Source organism: Rhinopithecus roxellana, chromosome 5 (genome assembly GCF_007565055.1).
Source record: "Rhinopithecus roxellana isolate Shanxi Qingling chromosome 5, ASM756505v1, whole genome shotgun sequence".
NCBI classification, from domain to species: domain Eukaryota; kingdom Metazoa; phylum Chordata; class Mammalia; order Primates; family Cercopithecidae; genus Rhinopithecus; species Rhinopithecus roxellana.
The window spans coordinates 148,274,114-148,287,232 of NC_044553.1; the positions used below are offsets into that span (position 1 = coordinate 148,274,114).

The following is a 13,119-nucleotide window of genomic DNA, read 5'->3' on the forward strand; positions in this document are numbered from 1 at the left end:
TAAGAAAAAAAGAAATGGCTCTTTTTAATTATCTTACACATGTCTTTCTGTGATATGTCAAAAACTTATGCAGGCCAGATGCAGTGGCTCACACCTGTAATCCCAGCACTTTGGGAGGCCAAGGCTGGTGGGTCACCTGAGGTCAGGAGTTCCACAGCAGCCTGGCCAGCATGGTGAAATCCCGTGTCTACTAAAAATACAAAAAATTAGCCAGGCATGGTGGCAGGTACCTATAATCCCAGCTACTCGGGAGGCTGAGGCAGGAGAATTGCTTGAACCTGGGAGGGAGGCAGAGGTTGCAGTGAGCAGAGATCACGCCACTGCACTCCAGCCTGGGTGACAGAGCAAGACTCTATCTCAATTAAGAAAAAAAAAAAGTGTGTTTGAAAGCATAACTGAGGAGTAGTGGTTCCAAGTCCTCTTTGGGGGGCATTCTAAAACAATGCCTTACAAGTAGCTCCTGCGGTTGATGCCAATCATATTTTGTTTAAACATCAAATTCGTATCAACCATGACATAGGACTTTTTAAAGCAAAGACTGGCCCAAGCAAGAGAGCCACTAATCACTGTAATAGTTTTAAAGCAGGCTTTTAAAATATTGAATTCTAAAATAAACTTTCTGAATATTTCATGCCAAAGTCTCTGAAGTCTATAATGGTTCTGGATAGAGTGATGATAATTTTTCATTCTTTTGAAGTAGAGAAAATTCCCTACTTCTCTGCCCCAGGGCAAAACCATGTTGCAGTGTGTTCGTATAAAATGACTGCAGACTGAGGAGGCCATTATTCTTATTACTTCTTTTGGTAAAATATACATGATGATTTCATGCTACACAGGACCAAAAGTATAGTGTCAGATCTCTTCTAAGGGATTAGAAATAATCAGTATCACGTTACTAACTACAGAATATAAATCATCCCTTTTATTAAATTAGATAATTGAAGATTCTTAATATTGCCTAAGTATTTTTTCCCAAGGAATTGGATTAGATAAACAGCCTTTTTTCTTTCCACTCTGAACTGGTATGGTTGAACTATAAATCTCAGACGGTGAGTTAAGCGAATAACCTAGAAAAATAATGTTTAGAACAAACTGCTTCTGATAATATTTTGTGTGTGAGTGTGCTTATTCACTTATTGAGATGCTGAATGCTTGTAGAGAAGCAAGTCCCTTTGCCTGACTTTCTCAGTAAACGACCTCATTGTTATTGTATTAACTTTTTTTTGAGATGGAGTCTCACTGTGTCACCCAGGTTGGAGTGCAGTGGCGCAATCTGGGCTCACTGTGACCTCCACCTCTCCGGCTCAAGCAATCTTCCCACCTCAGCCTCCCGAGTAGCTAAGAATACAGGCACACGGCACCACGCCTGGCTACTTTTTGTATTTTTTTGGTAAAGATGGGGTTTCTCTATGTTGCCAGGCTGGTCTCAAACTCCTGAGCTCAAGCCATCCCCCTGCCTCGGCCTCCCAAACTGCTGGGATTACAGGCATGAGCCACTGTGCCCCGCCTGTTCTTGTATTAAGTTCTGATTTTTCTTGCTGCCTTTGCCAGAGCTTTCCATCATAAAATGAGCATAGTATAACCAAGAACTGTTAAAACTGGAAAGTTTATTCAAAATGTGTGGGGTGGCATTTTATTCACATAATGAATGGCAGGGCATTATCATTTTAAATTTATATTTCAAATGAGACATGCTGAAATACTTTGTCTTTTGACTTTTCGTCCTCATCACATATATACAAGCAGGTCTGGTCATCTCACGGAGAGTGCAGAGGAAATTCAAGTTCAGGGCTATCATTTTAAAAGCTAACAAATACTGTTTTTCATTGCAGACGGAATCATTCTGAAGAAGGAAGGTCTCATAGCACCCACACTCACATCACTGTGACAGAAAAGATGTGTGGTGGGTAGAATTAGTGACTGGCTGAGGAGAGGAAGGAAATGTCATCAGGTAAAAAGCCCCCTTGTTTCTGTCACAGCATTCAACCCTAACGTGAGTTTGTTCTAGTTTTGAAACTAGAATACGTTGTTTGGGTGTCATCAACAACCCCTCAGCACTAAAAAATTCAGCCTCCTCACCCCCCAACCCTGACGCGAAAGAAACTTGAGGAGGGCAAAACCTTTGTCTTGTTTGCTGCTGTGGCCCCACTTCCTGCCCCACGGCAGAGGATGAATGTTGAATGAATGAATTTGTGGAATAAATGAATCTGAGGAAACAGCTGATAATATTATAGAAAATCTATTACCTTGCAGGAGGTACTAGGGGATTAAAGAAAGAAACTATCACCTCATTGTCTTCACTGAGTCTAAAAACGCTTGTGGCCTGGCATGATGGCTTATGCCTGTAATCCCAGCACTTTGGGAGGCTCAGGTGGGTGGATCACCTGAGGTCAGGAGTTCGAGACCAGCCTGGCCAATGTGGTGAAACCCCATCTCTACTAAAAATACAATAATTAGGCAGGCATGGTGGTGCATGCCCGGAATCCCAGCTACTAGGAAGGCTGAGGCAGGAGAACTGCTTGAACCCGGGAGGTGGAGGTTGCAGTGAGCCAAGATCGTGCCATTGCACTCCAGCCTGGGCGAAAAGAGCAAAACTCAATCTCATAAATAAATAAACAAAGAAATGCCTGAGAAACACTTTAGACACATCATTCAGGGATCTGTAAGTAACTCAGTTACAGTTTCCAGGCTCAACCACATTTTGCAAAACATAGACTAGGTATAGACAAGACCACATGAGAGATAAGCTTTGGAAAATGAGGCTCAAAACATGGGGCAGTGGAGCAGGGGAACCCCTTGAATGTCAGGTTGAACCACTTAGAGTTAAGAAGTAGGAAACTGTGAACCAGTGCAGAACTGGGTGCACATGTTCTAACCCACCCCATAGTCAAAGACCACGCACTTCAATCCAGTGAAGCAGCTGCCCTTTTACCAGACACAGGGATATAGGTATAGACACATATACAGACTTTTATCTCAGAAATGGCTTGTCAAAGGAATTAAAGTTTACACAGTGTATAAGAGGAGAATTAATTGTTATTAACAATAACTGCTTCTAGAAATGTAGGTCCAGTGAAATTAAAGGCTTTTTTGCTGTGTTTGTTTTTGAGATGCAAAAGGGAGACCTGGAATTGATTTTGGGAGTAGAGACTCAAGACAGCAGAACTGGGCTGGGTGCGGCAGCTCACACCTGTAATCCCAGCACTTTGGGAGGCTGAGGTGGGTGGATCACTTGAGGTCAGGAGTTCGAGACCAGCCTGGCCAACATGGTGAAACCCCATCTCTATTAAAAAGACAAAAATTAGATAGGCATGGTGGCACGTGCCTGTAATCCCAGGTACTTGGGAGGCTGAGGCAGGAGAATCGCTTGAGCCTGGGAGATGGAGGCTGCAGTGAGCTGAGTTCACACTCCAGCCTGGGTGACAGAGCCAGATCCCATCTCAAAAAAGAAAAAAAAAAAAAAAAAAAAAATAGAGAGAGAACTGCTGTGTATTACTTGGTATGAACAATTTAGGGCCATCTGGGAAGAAGGAGATGACAAGCCAAGACAGGAGAGGGTACAGGCACAGCGAGATGCCATATGAGAACAGTCATGAAATTCCCCAATGATGCGGTGACCAAAAGTCCTTCAATTAACTGTTATATCTCCTACGTACTTCCAAATTGTTTGTATTACCTGTTCTAACCTCTCCCCCATCTTCACCAAGAAGCATGCCAGGCGCACACACACTGTGGGGGATGGTGACTTTGGGGTGTCAGTGTTGAGTCAGGGGCTGAAGATTGAGTCAGAAGATGAGCTCTGTCTGAAGGTGCAGCAGAGACCAGGAAAAGCAAACGGAATGGCAGGATGATCCATCCACTGAATTCTTTCAGAGAAATGAGTACTCAGAGCCATAAGCCTTCTAGGAATTTGCAAGACTCTTGGGAAGTGCTTCATAATCCCCCAGGTGTAGAACAGAGGTTCCAGGCAAAACTCTATGCACTTCAAAGTACATGAAGACCTCAGATGATACTAGGATACATTCCAAGTTTGCAGAACTTGACTCAGTCCATTCAGTTGAATTCCAACAGTTTTCAAATTTGTTGAAGTACAAATATTTTGATTCATTGTATTAAAAAGTGGTTATAGGCCAGGCACGGTGGTGCACACCTGTAATCCCAGCACTTTGGGAGGCTGTGGCAGGTGGATCACTGGAGGTCAGGAGTTCAAGACCAGCCTGGGCAAAATGGTGAAACCCCGTCTCTACTAAAAATACAAAAATTAGCCGGGCGTGGTGACGCACGCCTATAATCCCAGCTACTGGGGAGGCTGAGGCAGGAGAATCGGTTGAACCCAGGAAGTGGAGGTTGCAGTGAGCTGAGATTGCGCCACTGCACTCCAGCCTGGGAGACAGAGCAAGACTCCATCTCAAAAAAAAAAAAAAAAAAAAAAAAAAAATAGTGGTTATAATTACTTTCATCAGCATGAATGTTAGCATTTTTCTCTCTCACATCCAGATTTGTTACACAAGATTCTAATTGCTCTTTTTGGTGGTGCTGTGTGGGCTTCAACAGCCCAGGCTGGATGCTTCCCTGAGCCAGAGCTAAGAGGTCTCAACCCTGAAGGAGCCAGGGTTTTACACTGGGAGACTTTTATTAAGATTATTAATAAAAGGGTGGGAACATATTGCTCTAATACATTCCGAAGGAAAACCTAGGGTTTTTTAAATTAAAAAAATGTCAATAGTTGGCTGGGTGCAGTGGCTCAAGCATGTAATCCCAGCACTTTGGGAGGCCAAGGCGGGCAGATCATGAGGTCAGGAGTTTGAGACCAGCCTGACCAACATAGTGAAACCCCATCTCTACTAAAAATACAAAAAATTAGCTGGGCGTGGTGGCAGGTGCCTGTAATCCCAGCTACTTGGGAGGCTGAGGCAGAAGAATCACTTGAACTCAGAAGGCAGAGGTTGCAGTGAGCCAAGATCACACCACTGGACTCCAGCTCAGGCGACAGTGCGAGACTCTGTCTCAAAAAACAAACCAAACCAAACCAAAACAAAAGTAAGTAGTCAGTGTTTCTCACAGGCAGTAAATGTTTCTTGTATGAAAATGTTGACATCATAACAGTTTCTTAGAATGTTCTGAAAGTGGTTATTTCTTGGAAAATCATTTCCTTGTAAAATAATTCAGGGGTACCCCATAAATAAGTCCAAGTCTCCAAAGCCAGGCTTCAGACTAGAGTACTTGCTTTTACCCAAGTTACTTAAAAAAAAAAAATGAAAGAAAGAAAGAAAAAGGAAATGGTTTAAATTTTATTACATTAAAACAATGGAATCTTTTCTATTAAAATTACATAAAGACTATGAAAGTGATATTTTTTAAGTGGGAACAAGAATACAGAATGGTATATGTATCATCATTGCAACGTTTTCATTTTTTAATTTTAATTAATTAATTAATTAATTTAGAGACAGAGTCTTGCTCTGTTACCCAGGCTGGAGTGCAATGGCACGATCTCGGCTCACTGCAACCTCCGCCTCCCAGGTTCAAGCGATTCTCCTGCCTCAGCCTCCCAAGTAGCTGGAATTACAGGCATGCGCCACCACGTACAGCTAATTTTTTGTAGTTTTAGTAGAAATGGGGTTTCACCATGTTGACCAGGCTGTTCTCAAACTCCTGACCTCAAATGATCCACCTGCCTTGGCCTCCCATAGTGCTGAGATTATAGGCGTGAGCTACTGTGGTCGGCCCCATAATTGCAATTTTATAAATGTTTATATTCTTTCAGGCAGAAGCTGAAGGTTATATGCTACACAGAAACTTGTCTTATGAAGATGGTAGGGTTTTGGGCAATTCTATCTTAAGATATTCCTTAATATTACTTATATATTTTTACCTGAAAGAATATTTTCTTTCTTTTTAATCTGAATTTTCCAAACAATTGGCCTTATTTCAAATTGTATAAATCCACAATAGCTAGAGCTGGGCTTCTCAATGTCAGCGCAACTGATATTTTGGACCAGACAATGCTCTGATATAGCAGAGAGGGGGCTGTCCTGGGCATTGCAGGATGTTTAGCAGCATCTCTGGCCTCTCTACCTGCTAGATGTTGGTAGGACCCTCTCCCACCCCTCATGCCCAATCGTGACAGCCAAAAAGTCTCCAGAAATTGCCAAGTGTACCTTGGGGGACACAATCACTCCAGTTGAGAACCCTTGAGCTAGAGGAATCACAGTTTAAGGCAATCCTTTCGAACATTCCAGCTAAATCTACACTTACTGATATAATTGCTTTAAAGACTTTTTCTTAAAAAAAAAAAAAAAGTGATTTCAGGGTCAGCTGAGGCACATGTTTCTCAGATCATGCAGAAGATTGTCCCAACACTCTAAGGTTTTGAAATGAGCCCAGAGAAGACCCCACTGGAGAGGCAAACTCCTGCTGGTGGTAACAGGGCCTGTGCCAGACATATCTGTGTTCCCAACAAAAGCACTGACAGATAGTAATTATTTTGTGTCACTGTGATAATCACATGAGATTTTGAAAGTTGACGCCGTATTTGATTCACCTGAAACATGAATGAGAAATTTCATGTGGAGGCCAAGATTTAAGTGAGAAGTTTTCTTGGTGGGTGGGGGAAAAGGGAGAGAGCAGCTTTTTCTTTTTGATTCTTTATGGAGTAATTTAAACCAAAGTCAAAACTGCCATTACATTAGGGACAAAGCTGTCATACTGACTGAACAGTGAAAGTAAAAATTACCCTCCAAGCAAGGCGCCCCTGCTGGGGATGAGAGGACCCGCCAATTGAAGATGTAATGATGACTCCCTCTCCCGCAAGCAGCCTTCTCTTCTGAGGACCCCGCTGCTGCTTCCCACTGGCGTGCTTGCCTCTTCGTTGATGAGAGTCCTGCAGGGCTCTACAGCAATTCAGCTGTAATGTGTTTATTAATTTTACCTTTTTAAAGACATGTGTTAAGAAAAGCCATTCGGATACGCAGGAAAGACTAAAGAGATATGCAGATGATTTCTGGTCTCTTCTAGGCTCCGACATGACTCTGGCAGATGTGCTGCATTCTCTTCGGTGTGTACTGGGGTCCCTTTGTGCCCATCCCACACTATGCAACCTTCTTTGACACCAGCCGCTGCTGGGAAAGCCTCGCCCGAGCCAGTAACAGTATCTTTTGCTATTTGGGACTGCTCTGATACCTGGGGTGGCACCCCCTGTCCCCTAAACATGGAAGCATGAAAAAGAAGGTGTTAAGGCCCTCTTCAGGCACAGAGCAGGTAGAACTTCTTGACCAATTTACACTCCAGCTCACTCTGCTGTTTTCTCTTTCCTTCATTGTGCATGGCTCCAGTCTCAGGCTGGTAATTAACACTTAAAAGCCTGTGCACGAATTATTGAATCAGTGTACCAAAGGAGCACAGGACTGTTGTGGAGATGTCACCCTTATGGTAGGAAAAGGCTGTTGCAATACCAAGCCTCTGCTTCGGTGCTTCACGTAGACAACTCTGCAGTCATTCTCTTGGCTCTTCGGAGGTTCCGGTAGGATCAAGCTCCAATCGCTCATAGTAGTAATGAGCTTGGTGACAGACACTTGCACTCCCTCATTCTCTGTTTCACAACAACCTGTACACAAGCCCTCATCAGCCTCTGCTTTCAAGAAGAACCCAGGTTAAGATACAATGGAAAGTTTATTTTGAGAGATGAAACTTCACACAGAGCATTTAAATTGCCATTAGCAATAGCACATCATATCAGATTCTCATTCAAGTAAAAGAGATCTCACTACTTGAAAGAGATCAGACTATTCCTCTATTTGCAAAATGCTTTTTTTTTTGGAGGAAATTAAATAGTGTCTTTAAGAAGAGCGCTGAAGTTTCAAGTTCCAAGCAATTAAAATGCCAGAGTTAACCAGAAAAAAAACACTGCAGCAGTCTTTTTACTGTCTAATATACATGTCTTATTAATAATATTTAGTTCATTAATAATAAATAGTATTATTGGACTTTAAGTGCTCCTTCAGAGTGAGGACAAGGTATTCCTGAATATAAGATTCTGATAGGGTTCTTTTGGATGCAGAGGTATAGTTATGATCTGATCATAAGCAAGTGCTGGACCTGGCTGTTTAGGATGAACTGTGAAGTATAAGAGAATGTCCAGTTCAGGCCAGGAATAAAGAATGACACAAGCCAGGCAAAACGGTGGCCTCATTAGCACTCAGCTCAGCCTACTAGACTAACAGTTCCATGGACATTGTTGGTTTCTTCCCCAACATCCATCCTACCTGCTCTGTGCCATGCGGCAGCTGTGTGATTGTGGGGGAAAAGATCTCCGCCCCAGCTCTAGAAGTGGGATCTCACTGGCCTTAAGCAATGACTGTAATCCCACTCTCCTTACCACAGTGACTGGGTCAAGGATTGATTGGCTTAAGCCAGTTAACACATGTCATTCCTCCCCTGGCCACTACTGATTGGTAAAGAATTGGTACAAACATAATGAAGTCTAGGAATTTTGTTTGCAAGTTGAGAAGCTCTTTCAATGCGGACACCTGAGATGCAGAGGCGAGGCTTGGTATTGCAACAGCCTTTTCCTACCATAAGCGTGCAATTTCCACAACAGTGCTATGCTCCAACGGTACATTGATTCAATAATTTGTGCACAGGCTTTTAAGTGTTAATTACCAGCTTGAGACTGGAGCTATATGTATAATGAAGGAAAGAGTCAGAGAACAGCACAGTGAACTGGAGCCTAAACAAACCATGCCTGAAGCCTCCCCTATGTCAAGACTCTTAGTCACTGACCCAATAAATTCCCTGTGTTGTTTAAGGCAGGATGAAATGGATTTTTTGCTACTTGGAAATGAAAGCATCCTGACATACAAAGGATCCTGTCTGAAATATTTTCCAAACCTTGAAGTATTTGGAACTTGATGGTCAGACAGCAGATACTCAATGAACATAGTAGTTTTGAAATGATTATTCCATTTTAAAGAAACCATAAATAATTTAGATTTCTCCTTGGATGCTAGTTCAAGATTCTGGATTACTCTCCTCAGCTCTGCATTCTAAAGAAGTAACTTGCTTGCTGTATCCAACAGAAAGTTCTGTTTATGGTGCCTTCATTGTGATTCTTAAGGCACTGAAGAGGCTATTGAGGGGACTAATATATATTTTCCCTAACAAGTGATGGAATAAATTCTCCAGTCCAAGAAAAAAGGAAAAATGTATGTAAAATACAGCCACAGCTTGCCAAAGGGATTAACCATAAATAATGACTCACTTTTTCCTATTTACTAAATTTTAAGAACGAGGAATCTCATTGACAGCTTGAAATATTTTAAAAGGGAGAAAATATAATTTCAGTATGTCATTTCAGATGATTGACTACTTGTAGACATGTGGATAAATGCAATCAACATATAGCCCAAGGCCTTGGGCTATACTTCCAGGAAATAATTTGATATTCCTTCTCTATCAAGTGTTTTAACAGAGCTGCTAATAAACAGGGATATGATCGTGTTGCTAACGTTGATTCTCTGGAAGAGAAATGGCAATATAAGAAAACAGCACAGATCAGACAGCTTTCAGGACAAAGTACAAAAGTGCATCTTCGAACTAATAATAACAAATCTGTTTCCTACACTTCTGAGTCACTAAGATCTTCCATTCTTCCCCCCATGCAGTAAATGTACCACAGGCCCACTATGAATATGGCAGGGAGACAGTGTGGTCCACGAGAAATCTCCCAGGAGGGAGCTCTCTGCTCAGTTAGGTTGCTGCCAAGTCCTGGGCAAGTTTCTCAACTGCTATGACTCTGAAGCTGCTCACTTGTCAAGCTGAATGGCTAGGCTAGATGATTGCTAAGATTTGGTCCAGTTCTCAATTTTGATGAATCTAAGCTGGATCTTAGTTATACAACTAGTATCTTTCTATGCAGAAAATTGGAAAATGCAACCCAACTCCTGTTAGCCATGTTTAGCCTTTAAAAAAAAGTAGTTTGAACCTTTGACCCTGTGGACATTTATAAGCAACCATAAGCATATATAAATGTAAAGAAAAAAGATCCTACCATCAACAATGTGAAATATTAGTGGAGATAAAGCCATTTCTATTTCAAATATATAATCACTTCAGCTGAGATACCCAGTATCATCTTGAACTTGATTATGAGATAAAAGAAATGGGACAGAGATGGCAATCATTTAATCTCTTAAGAACAGCTATTCTGAAGAGCTTTTCACTCTATGCTCAATAGATTTCTAGCAGGTTATGATCTGGCTAGAAAGAAAGCATAATGATGAAGAAAATTATGTTTTCAATAACACAGGCTTTTTACAGTACAAGTCCTTCCACAAAGGAGGCAATAAAATGAACTCTGACCACTTTAACAGATGGCATAATGGCTCAGTGCACAGATGTGGCCTCTCTGAAAGCAACAAGTTCATCTCCTTGACTGGAGGTTTAGGAATGAGCTGAACTTTCAAGTGTAATGTAGGAAAGATTACATACTTCCATACAAGAAAGCTGAGTATTAGTGGGTTCAGAGGCTTGGAGAGATGGACTAAAAGAATAAGGCTTAATGAGTTTCATTTTGCTAATGCAACAAATAGAGTTGAAGTTGAAATGTGAACTATAAATATCAAGCCATTTGTAAATGCCCTCCTAATTACATTGTTAGCCATTGTTTAGATGGAAGCTTGCCTTTTAAAAAGTATACTTCCTCAGAGTCAGAAAATACCAATTGTCAAATAATGCTTATTTTCTTTAATAGTATAATATTTCGAGTGGGATATATTTTTTATAACATGTGACAGAAGGACTGTAGAGTTTTTTGTTTACTTTCTTTGGGAAATTTGATAAATCAAAAGTTTATCTGGGAAAATAAATATGCCATAAAATTAAAAATATTTTTAAAAATAATAATGTTATCAAAACAAAAATAAATCCTCAATTCAGTAATTAAAACAGCATGATTATTACTCAGGAATCAATGGATAAGAACAATGTCCAGAAATATGTATATATAGGAATTCTGTAAAAATCAAACAAGGCAATTCAAACGAGTGGGGATGGAACAGGTTGGCAGGAAAAGAAGCTGGGATAATTGGCTATCCATTTGGGGATGGGTGGAGTTTGACTCCATGGCAGAGCCTGCTTTGTGTTCAACAAAATTTACTTCCCTCTCTTCCGGGGAACATAGCTAGACTACATTTCCCAGCCTCCCTTGCAATGAGATGCAACCAGGAGTCCTGGCAATGAATGTTAATAATATAATGATATAGGAACAAAGACTAGCCGTTGCTCCATCTAATTAAAAGCGTAATATTTCAAAGGCCTGTACAGGACCTTATAATCACCCTAGGGGCTGTGACATGGCCAAATCCTGAAGGATATTCTCATAACAGTGTTAGTAAATACTCACCAGTAAGTGAGTAATTTACTCTGTATATCTTGGTTGTAGAAAAATTATTTTAAAATTCTGTGAAGATAGATTTTTTTTTTCCATTAAATGAGAGTGCAGGAACTTATATAAAAATTAAGATTTGTTTTTAACAGCTTGTACTTTAGTTTTCAATAATCCATTTGAGAAAATAAGATTTTACATCTCAGCCCATTTCTCACGGATGCGATGTGCATTGCTGAGCCACTAGGAAATTTGGCCTTAGTTCAGCATGACTATAATAAATTATTTATGTTTTCATTTACAACATGCTCCTAGCATTTAAAACCTCTGGGTCTGTGGACAATAATACATGACATAAAAAATGAATAACATTTCTTAATGAAACAATTCCCTCAAATTATCAAAAGCACTCTATTAATGGAGTCCACTCACAATAAAAAAGTCACACCAAATGGAATGACCAAAAGGCTTTTAACAAGAGAATTTCAGTCTAAAAGATAAAGGTTCAGAGGGCCATATACAAGCATTTAGAAAATTATGAAATGCATGAGGGGCGTGAATATGGGCAAATCAATCAAATCCTAGGATTAAAACTAACGGACTCCAAGTCAAAGTTCAGAGGGGACATTTGAGGACTCAAACCTGGAAGTGCTTCTTCATCTAACAGTTAGAATTTGTTTTCTATCCCTGCAGTAATTCTCAAAGTTGGTATGGAGATGGGAGAAGAAAAAGGCACATACCGTGAGGGAGGTCTTACAAATTGCATATGACATCCTCATTCCCCAACCCTGGCCGCCTCGCTCCCTCTGCCCAGCACTAAGCATTACTCCTGAGATGGGTGATCGTTGTGCTGACTCTGGTGTGGAATTTGCCTTGTGGGTGGGGGAGGCGAAGAGTCCTCAGAGGTTTCCTGCCAGGAACAGACACTGGCTCATGAGGGGTTTCAATATAGCGTAAATCACAAAGGGACATTAGGATGTTGGGGAGCTCTTCCTACCCTTGGGAAGAAACTGCTCTCCCATAAATTGCCACACTAATACCAATTTCAGGGATTCAAATTACTGGCCCAGTCCAGCAAGACATTTTCTGCCCATTATCTAGTTTCTCCTGCCTCCAGGCAGGGCCACATCATTGATTATGGAGCATTTCAGCCACTAAAAAAGATCACGCTCATCATTAAAGACATTAAGTGTTGATCTGTGCTGGCTAAGTGACTTAAAAGGTTCGTGCCCTTCTAGTAACAACTCAAAGAGGCTATTTCAGGATATTTATTAAACAAATTAAGTATTTACATTATGCTCAAGCACAGAGGCACAGTCACCAAGTGCAGAAGTGTAAGAAGACAAAACCAAGAGAATTTATGTTGGAGAGAACGCGGCATTTTTAGTTATTAGAAGTGGGGGCTCAGGAACCTCCAAATGCTTGAGAAAGAGACTGAATTGGGAAAGTGTTCTGCCTCCCTCCGCCTGTCAATGGCATCCCAATGACCACCTCCTTAAAAGGGAATAAACAGCAATTAAAAACTGCAGAGACAATTTAGAAAATCTCCTTCAAGGCCTAAAGACTAAAGGAAACAGATATGTTAACCTACAATTTTCCCCCACAATTTAAAATTTTAGGACCCGAATCGTGATGACCCGGATTTTAGAAGTATTTTCTGTAGCCTATGGTACACACTCTGGTGAAGGAACCCACGTTTTCTTGAACACAGTGACAGCCCATGAATGCTGGACCAT

General features: G+C 41.1%; 1 protein-coding gene across 3 annotated transcripts in view; it reads right to left on the bottom strand.

Moving 5' to 3' along the window:
• The window catches only part of EFCAB11 (EF-hand calcium binding domain 11), a 172,815-nt gene that overhangs the window by 8,357 nt on the left and 151,339 nt on the right, over positions 1 to 13,119 (bottom strand). The gene's annotated exons all lie outside the window — the stretch shown is intronic.